Genomic DNA, 9,621 nt, shown 5'->3' with positions numbered 1-9,621 from the left:
CCCCGCCCCAGTGTCATGAGAAGTCTTTCCGAGCAATGTGTCCCCTTCAAAAAAATCAAACCACCCATGTAAGATCACAGCACTTGAAATGAGACTATGCGGTAGAATGTATAGAAGCCCAGTTTAGGATGGCACTGTCAGAGTTAAGTGAGTCTGATCTTTCAGCACCTAATTCTAATTTAATTGGCCTAATGAGTTCAGGCTGATATGACCAAGTGATCAATCAGGTTTGAGTTATGAGATATTGAAAAATGGGATTAGAGAAGGAAAAAGGCATTTGGCAAATTGACTACAGGACAGGGGAGCTGAGAAGTCTAGGTTTAACAATCAGAAATTTGCTTTTTATTTTTTTCCCCATCCCGTGAATGCTAAGTCATAACAAAACCCACTTAGATGTGCTTGCTTGCTCATGTTTCATTGGAATTCATTTTGTAGCTTCCTCTCTGTTTTGATTCAAAAATGTGTTTCTTTCTCTCCAACACAGTAAGCCAGAAATACTGTTTTGCATGAAACATTCAAGAACCAATGAATGCCTGCCATCTAGAAAAGTGAAATGGCCCTATGGACTTTTTGCTGCCCTTAGACATTGTTAATACATACTGAGAAAAACATGCAAAAGAAAACATGAGTTTTAACATCAACATGTAACATTAATTCTATTTTAAGCATTAGCTGCTCTGTTTCTAGTTATTTAGTGAACTGGGTAAATGGCCAAAGAGGGAATTTTGGTGTGTGGATTTTTTACCTCCACTTTTCAAATGGATATTAAAGGGAGGAAGTCCTTGGGTCATCTCAGGCCAGTAAATGAAACTGCTTGAGGCAGACATTCTTCTAGCTCTGGGAAGGTTAGAAATTGGGTGAACTTAACAAGCTTGGCTGGTTTTCCAGTTGACTTGCTGTGCCTGAGGTAAATATGGGTACCTGGAGCATGTGGAGCTCTGCTGTTCATTTACAAAGATCTAGTGGCTTGGTTTTGTTTTTTAAAATGCTGATTGTGTTCTTGAACTTTGGTCAAACTTATATAATGGGTATGAATTTGTTCCTCAACTCCGAGAGCAGTAAGTGTTATATTTCTTTATACTCAAATAAATCTGGCTCTGTTCCCATCTCTCCCCGGTAAGGTTGTTGGGAATTTAATCTCATCCAGTTTTGCCCTGCAACTTCCTTTGGTCATTCAAGGAAAATAAGGGTCTTATACCTTCCAGAAAATCTGAGGAAGGGCCTCTGGCCTTGATGCTGAAATGGCTCCCTGAAAAGCATGTGGACTCAATGCCACAGTCTACAGGATCTTTGATCCCCCTGGGGGCATTCCACAGGGCACAGGGTTTACCTAGGCTTCGTATCACCCACGTGACATGGGGCATCAAGGCCCACTGGAATAGAGTCATGTCTTCTAGAAACTTCAGAGCTTTTCCCATCTTGAATAATTCAGCTGTTTACTTTGGGAGCCTAAACTTCTGGAAATTCTCTTCCTTGGGCTGATATCCAGGTCATAGATCCTTGTTCTCCCCTTGAGAAGGAGCTCTCATTCTTTCACAATAAACCTACAAATATAGTTTAAATATTCAGTATGTGTTCCCTGTCATTTTTATTTCTTCCTAATTGTTTTTTGTTTTTTTTCTTCTTCTTCTGGAACTGTTGAGTAAGCTACTGACATAAGTAAGTTAAGGGTTATGTCACTAGGGAATAGTCTTTGATGTCTGTGCTAATTTTGTTGATGTTGTTTGTTTTTTCTTTTTTTTTCTCTCTTTTTGTAGGGAGAAGTACAAAGTTATCTTTCTCATTGTCATCATGTTTAAGTTCAAGTGCAAAGTTCTTTCAAGGGCAGGCTTTGTGGTTCACGTGGATTATAAATAGCTCAAATGGCCCCACTTCCAAGAAGTCTTCTTTTAACCTTAAGGCTGAATGAACTAAATGCATTCTCCTGTTCTCTATTGCATTCCCAGCAATGCTTTAAACATACATTTAAAATAAACACTGCACATACTCCCATCTCCAGGGAGAGCTCTGATTTCTCCTCTCACTCCAAGGGTCAAGGTCAAGGCCACGGTCCTTTTCTAGGGGGGTGGTGGTATAAATTTTAATATGATAAAAGAAGATAGAAGACTCTTCACTTTGTGTGGCTTCTGGTCTTTTTTTGTCGTCTCCTCTTTAGAGTCATTGCTTTAGGTCCCTTGCTGATGCATTCATTTATTTATTCATTCAACAAACTTTCCTTGAGGGCTTACTATGAATCAGACATTGTCTAGGCCATGGAAACTGCACAGAGATAATTCAGACAATATTCCACCCTTCTGCCCTCACCTTTCCCTTGTGCAACAAGTATAGAGCACCTGCCATGAACATGGGAATCGGTATTGAATGCAATAGAATCCCTGAGTCATGAAAACTATGTGTATGTCTAGCCACATCTCTGTGATTGTGTCTCTCTGGGAACCCAAAGGTCCCTGGATCTGCATAAGGAGGGTGATTGATAATGTCTGATCTGGAATCCCACCCTCTCCCTCTTTCTGTACCGTTTTAGCAGCAACACTGTCCATCATCATGTTGTTTCAATAATCTGCTCTCCTTGCTGTCTCACTAATTAGACTGTGGTAAGCAGAGATTATGCTGTCTGCACTCTGGTATCCTGGGGGAACCCAGCAAAGATCCTCATGTCCATCTTTGTGGAATGAATGAATGCAGGTGTACATTCAGGGAAAAACAGAAGGGTGCAGAAACTATTCTCTCTTGTATTTCAAATGGCTATCATTTTATTCTTAACTAAATAACAATTTTAAACTTAGGAAAATATACGGACATAGTATGAGAATAGATGTTAAAACATCTCCTTTATTCAAGGTGCTAAAGTAGGATCTGTGGATTACAAAGCAGTGATTTGACCTGGACTTGGTGCTTAATGTATATGGCAGAGCAGTTAGTCACATACAAACAAATTTTGTTAGGGTTATAAATATATTTACCTTTGAGTTTATTTTTTAAACAGCATCATAATAGTGGCTACTAACTTACTTATGGGCATGAGTGAAGATGAGATTCATGTATTTGGAGTGTTTTGCAAAGAGGTACTTGTGTCCTTCATGAGTTCTAAACAGCCAATCAGATGCAGGGAGCCTACAATGTTGGGTGAGAGTCAAAGGGTGGAGGCCAAGCTAGGGCCCTGTTTTACTCTCTGCAGGGCCCCCTGGAGGATGGTTTGGGTCTCACCTGGAACACTCAGCAGGGGAGTTATTATAACTCAGAAAAATCCAAAGGGAACAGAAGCTCTTAACTTGTTACCTTTTCCCTCCTCCACCTGGTTCTTAACCTTAAAAGAATATACCGTATTTTGCCATGTATAACACGCACTTTTTCCCCAAAAATTTGTGAGGAAAAAATAAGGATGTGCATGATACATGGGTAGCACTAATTCCATATCTATATAAATGTTTTTAATTATTTTATTAATGTTTATGTGTTAAAAGTGTAACTCTAGAAATCAATAACAATATCCATATGCAAAATAATACCATGAAATATGATAATAGGTTTTGAACTTACAATGCACTTGCAATAACATAGAGTTCTTGGCCTTCTATGATGTGTAAACATCATAAATTTGTTACAGGTACATAAAATTTCTTGTACCATGTATCTGTTCTTGGGTTTTGTAATTATTTGTTACATAAAATTTCTTGTACCATAATATGTTAAAAAATAAATGTTAAAATTCCTTTATAATACAAAAAACAAGTACCTAAATGTAAACAAATAACATTTTGAATTAAAAAATTAAAATGAAAGATTTTTTTACCCTGAAAGTTTGGGCCAAAAACGTGGGTGCACATTATACACGGGCACATATTATACACGTTAAAATGCAGTATTTTTATTTCCCTAGCTTCAAAATACTTGTACTGTCTGTTGTTTTATATATGCTTTCATCGATTTGGGTTGCCTAGTTCTGGTTTTTGACCTGTGTTCTGTATAATGTCCTTCATTATTTTCAAACTTGCCTTGATGATAAAAATTCTCTGATTTGTACAATTTCCCATTTATTAAGATACCACATGTTAGAGCATTGCCTTGAGTTTCAACCTCTAAAAATTGTCCCTGGATAAACCTATACCAGGTCAGAAAAATCTGGCTACCTGACATTTTATTAAAATATAAACACCTTGGGGGGTATAATCTACTTGTGTGATCCCAGGTTCAGTAGTTCTGAGAGGGCTGTGGCTGCCTTAGAGAGGGGAGAAAGGGTATTTTGAAAACAGCATCACTCTGTGCCAGCATGGCATCGATGCCAAGATTGGGAATACTGGTGGAGTATGACCGTCGTTTTACCACTGAATTGGGCCAAGTTATGGCAGGTGGATCCTCTACACATTTACAGGTTTTTGTTTTTTTGGTTTTTTTTAACTAAAAAAGCCATAGGGAAGGAGAGAACTCATAGCTTCCTCCGAAGCCATGGTAAACATTCAGAAATGGCTGATCTGCCTCTGGAGTTCATTTGGAAGGGATGGAAGAACTGCAGGAAGGACTGTGACCCAAGTTCATCAAAAGATATGACTCTGCACATTTTTCCTGCATAGTTTTGTGCATCAACTTCGGCTCATTTTTTTTCAGGGTCAGTGTTCAAAGCGACATTTGGGAGTTATGCCTGACTTCTGTTTGGCTCTCCACAGATCTGGACTCTTTTATCTTTGAGATGGGTTCAAATCCATGGGTTAATGACAATCACAGGCCCATAGCAAATGCTGGCAAAATTTTTGCAAGTGTGGGTCAAATTTTGGTTTCATTATAAAATGTAAAGTCAGAGCTGGCTTTGAGTTTTATGCCAACATTTCATACAAGACTAATTTGCAGTTCTTTTAGATGGGTTCAGTGTCGATGGCATGCTGCCTGCTACTTGAAAATGTATTTGGTGTATAGGATGGTGGCGGGCAGGGAATACAGTTGGTTCCTATGTAGGGAAATATGTAGGGATTTTATGGCAAGAAAATAGTTGGATTAAAAAAAAATTACCACTGTAGCTGCAGCTTTGTCTAAATAGTCTAAATAGTTTTAGGATTAGTAGGGGAAAATGGCAGAGAACCAACATTTAACCAGCGTTTTACTGAATGATTCATGCTAAGCCTTGTGCCCTGTGCTTGGCATACATGATCTCATTCAGTCATTATAATACTCTATATGAGGTGTATATCTACTTTTTTTTTTTAACCAGGGAAATAATACACTTACCTCTGGATTCTAGAAATCGTCTCTTTGTCTCTGCTATAGCAGATGTGTGTGTATGTGAATCTAATAACTGAAGGATACTTTGTTGACAAGGAGTCAAAAACACCTTCCAGTTAGAGGCAGGCCCAACTTGATTATGTTTCCAACTCATGAACAGGGCTGCAGCATACAGTCATGCAGGCTGCTTACTGCATGAATGAATGGGGATGTGATCCAGCCCCCAATCCACTCACCAAGTTGTATGCATTGGTCAAGAGCATGTCTGCTGGGAGGAAGGGACACCTTTTTCTAATTTACTCATGTATGTTTGCAGGGACACTGCTGCTGCAGACCCCTTACAACAAAAGAGCAACCCAGGAAAGGAACTTGGAAACTCTAGGTCATTTCCCTTCCATCCTGGCATCTTGGGATGTTCATTTCTTCACTTCCCCCCTTCTCTATCATGCATCTTGGGATGGTCCCTTAGAGCTCCATTTGTCCTAACTGTGGATCTCCCTCTGGGCCTAGACTGGGAAGGTGGTGGGGTTGGGAAGTACCTGCCTTCCTTGCTCCCTCTCTCTACTTCCTACTGGGCCTGATGAGATGCCCTTGCCCTTTTCTATATCTTGCTTTTTAAAAACTGCTTAGATGAATATTCATGTTATTCTTTTCTTATATCCTTTCCCCTAAAACTGCTTGGATGGCTAGGAAAGTATATATATATATATATTTAAAACCCCAGAGTTTCAAACTTTGGGCAATAGTTTAAAGGAAAGATTACAGTGCTATCTGTCAGTTCTTTAGCAAATATGTTTAGCTGCTTAGATAAATGAGTTTTAAAAAATACAAAGAAGACAAGATTGTTGTAAATTAATTTAAAAATATTTGTTAAGCATCTTGATTCTTAGCAGTGTATTACATGCAGGAACAGACTATAACATATTAGACATGAAAATGGACTTATTGCTTAGTTTAAAAAGATGTGAATACCATCAGGGTAATATATCTCATATATAATCTAAGTGTTGTGAGACAGGGGGCCCCAGGACACCGGATATGTTCTCCCAGCTCTGACCTCAGTGTCCTCTGCCATCCTGCAAAGTTGGCTGACCTTTGGCCTGCATTTTCCTTATCTGTAAGTGAGACTCCACTCTCTCTAATATCTTCCTCCTGGGCAACTGTGTGCCTGAAATGAGATAATGGATGCACACCACTTTAAGGCTCTGTATATAGTTAAGGTTTAATTGTCCTCAAAAAGAGAGATTAAAGGAGCACTGAATAGTTTCTTTAAAAAAAAATTACATCTCCTTTTTAAATAAAACATTGTGTGAAAAATGTGGAGAGTAAGGTATAAATTAAAAGGAAAAATAACTCCACAAAAATCAACTATAAACCCCTATAGGTAACTCATGATAACATTTTGATATATGATTTTTTAGTCTTTTTTTCCATTCATTTTTTAAACTAATATAATTTTTAAATATATTTTTAATTAAAATTTATTGGGGTGACATTGGTTACTAAAATTACATAGGTTTAAGTGTGCAATTCTGTAATACATCATCTACATATCACATTGTGTGTTTACTACCCAGAGTCGGTTCTCCTTCCATCACTGTATATTTGATCCCTTTTACACTTCTGTACTATCCTCCCTCCCTCCTTACCCTCTGGTAACCGCTAAACTATTGTCTGTGTCTATGAGTGTTTGATTTGTTATTTGTTTGTCTTGTTCCTTTGTTCCTTTCAGTTTTATATCCCACATATCAGTGAAATCATAAGGTTCTCAACTTTTTCTGTCTGATTTATTTCGCTTAGCATAAGAATCTCAAGATCCATCCATGTTGTTGCAAATGGCACTATTTCATCTTTTCTTATGGCAGAATAGTATTCCAGTTGTATATATACCACATCTTCTTTATCCAATCATCTATCGAAGGACACTTTGGTTGTTTCCATGCCTTGGTCACCGTAAATAAAACTACAATGAACATCGGAGCACATATATCTTTACAGATAAATGTTTTCAGATATTTTTTGGTATGTACCCAGGAGAGGGATTGCTGGGTCATATGTTCTATTTCTTTGAAAAATGCCATTGGGATTTTGATGGGGATTGCATTAAATCTGTATATTGTTTTGGGTAATATGGACATTTTAACTATGTTGATTTTTCCAATCCATGAACATGGAATGTCTTTTCATTTCTTTTGTCTTCTTCAATTTCTTTAAAAACTATCTTATAATTTTCACTGTCTAGGTCTTTTACATCCTTGGTTAAGTTTATTCCTATGTATTGTATTCTTTTTGTTGCAATTGCAAAAGGAATTGCTTTTTTATTTCTTTTTTTGAGGTTTCATTGTTAGTATATAGGAATGCAGTGGACTTTTGTATGTTGATTTTGCATCTGGCAACTTTACTGTGTTTGTTTATTGTTTCTAATAGCTTTGTGGTGGAATCTTTAGGGTTTCCTATATATGGCATCATCATCAGCTGCAAAAAGTGACAATGTAGTGTCTTCATTCCCAATTTAGATGCCTTTTATTCCTTTCTCTTGCCTGATCACTCTGGCTAGGACTTCCAATTCTACGTTGAAAAGCAGTGGTGATAGGGGACAGCCTTGTCTTGTTCCTGAATATAGAGCAAAGAGCTTCAGTTTTTCACCATTAATTATGGTATTGGCTGAGGGTTTGTCATATATGGCCTTTATTATGTTAAGGTATTTTCCTTCTATACCCATTTTATTAAGTGTTTTAATCATACAGGGATGTTGTATCTTGTCAAATGATATTTCTGCATCTATTGCTATAATCATATGATTTTTGTCCTTTGTTTTATTTATGTGGTGTGTCACATTGATCGATTTGCATGTGTTGAACCACCCTTGTGCCCCTGGGGTGAACCCCACTTGGTCGTGATGTATAATCTTTTTAATGCATTGTTATATTCGAGTTGCTAGAAATTTGTTTAGGAATTTTGCACCTGTATTTATCAGAGATATTGGTCTATAATTTTCTTTTTTGTGTGTTATCCTTACCAGGTTTTGGTAGCAGGGTAATATTGGCTTCATAAAATGAGTTAGCGAGTATTGTCTCTTCTTCAATTTTTTGGAAGAGTTTGAGTAGGACAGGTATTAGATCCTCTTTGAATGTTTGATAGAATTCACTAGAGAAGCCATCTGGTCCTGGGCTTTTGCTTTTGGGAAGGTTGCAGATGACAATTCAATTTCCTTACTGTTGATCTGTCTATTTAGATTTTTCCAGTTCTTCATGATTCAGCCTAGGAAGGCTATATATTTCTAAGAAGTTGTCCATTTCTTCTAGGTTATTGAATTTGGTGGCATGTAGTCCGTCATAGTATTCTTGAATGATCCTTTGTATTTCTGTGGCATTCGTAGTAACTTCTCTTTCATATCTGATTTTGTTTATTTGTGTCTTTTCTCTTAGTGTGTCTAGCCAGGGGTTTGTCAATTTTATTAATCTTTTCAAAGAACCAGCTCTTTGTTGCATTTAGTTTTTTATTATCTTTGTGTTCTCTATTTCATTTATTAATAGTTCTGCTCTGATTTTTATTATTTCCTACCTTCTGCTCACTTTGGGTTTCATTTGTTCTTCTTTCTCTAGTTCTTTAAGGTGTAACATGAGGTTGTTTATCTGGGATTTTTCTTCTTTCTTGATATAGGCCTGTAATGATATAAATTTCTCTCTTATTACTGCTTTTGCTGCATCCCAACAATTTTGATAGGATGTATTTCATTCTCATTTATTTCTATGTTTCTTTGGATCTCTCTTCTTATTTCTTCTTTGACCCAGTTGTTCTTTAAAAGCATGCTGTTTAAGCTGACAAAAATCAACTATAAACCCCTATAGATACTCATGGTTAATATTTTGATATATGATTTTGTTAGTGTTTTAAAAATATATATTAGTTTATCATAGCTGAGGTATTATTCTACATACATTTTTAAACATACCCTATTATATCAGTTTGAAGATTTACGGGAAACACATGGACAGCTATCTTTCTGGGCTATCAGAAAATATCAGCTTTAGATGAAGTCCCAGGATTTTGCCCAGTAGCACTTCCTAACATGACTTTCATTGGAATTTATACAAAAAAAATCAACACATCTTTACAGATTCATTTATATACAAGCTCAAGGTATAGTAATTTCCCCTTATCATTTTAAAGGTTTTTAACTTAAACTTATATGTGCAGGTTTTCAAATTGTATCCTCTACTGGGAGCTGAGAAACTCAATCTCAAATAGGACATTTAAATAAGACTATCCTAAGTAGAATGGTAATATATGCAAATATTAAAATCCCTGGCTGCTTTTCAGTACTGTTGCCCCTATTAAGTGGTGGATTTGTTCTAGGTATGGTGTAAATAAAAGTTTAAATACATGGGGTGGGTGGGGGGTGGG

The 9,621-nt window shown here is 36.9% G+C and overlaps 1 long non-coding RNA gene across 1 annotated transcript in view; it reads right to left on the bottom strand.

Annotated features, from left to right (window-relative positions):
* The window catches only part of LOC109376046 (uncharacterized), a 28,242-nt gene that overhangs the window by 3,181 nt on the left and 15,440 nt on the right, over window positions 1-9,621 (bottom strand). Inside the window, exon 2 of the long non-coding RNA XR_002122685.1 lies at window positions 6,272-6,382. This is a non-coding gene — a long non-coding RNA (uncharacterized LOC109376046). The remainder of the gene's footprint in view (window positions 1-6,271; window positions 6,383-9,621) is intronic.

This window comes from Hipposideros armiger, unplaced genomic scaffold (genome assembly GCF_001890085.2).
Source record: "Hipposideros armiger isolate ML-2016 unplaced genomic scaffold, ASM189008v1 scaffold_1041, whole genome shotgun sequence".
Classification (NCBI taxonomy): domain Eukaryota; kingdom Metazoa; phylum Chordata; class Mammalia; order Chiroptera; family Hipposideridae; genus Hipposideros; species Hipposideros armiger.
Note: the sequence above shows the minus strand (reverse complement) of the source record. Positions and strands in the feature narration are given on the sequence as shown.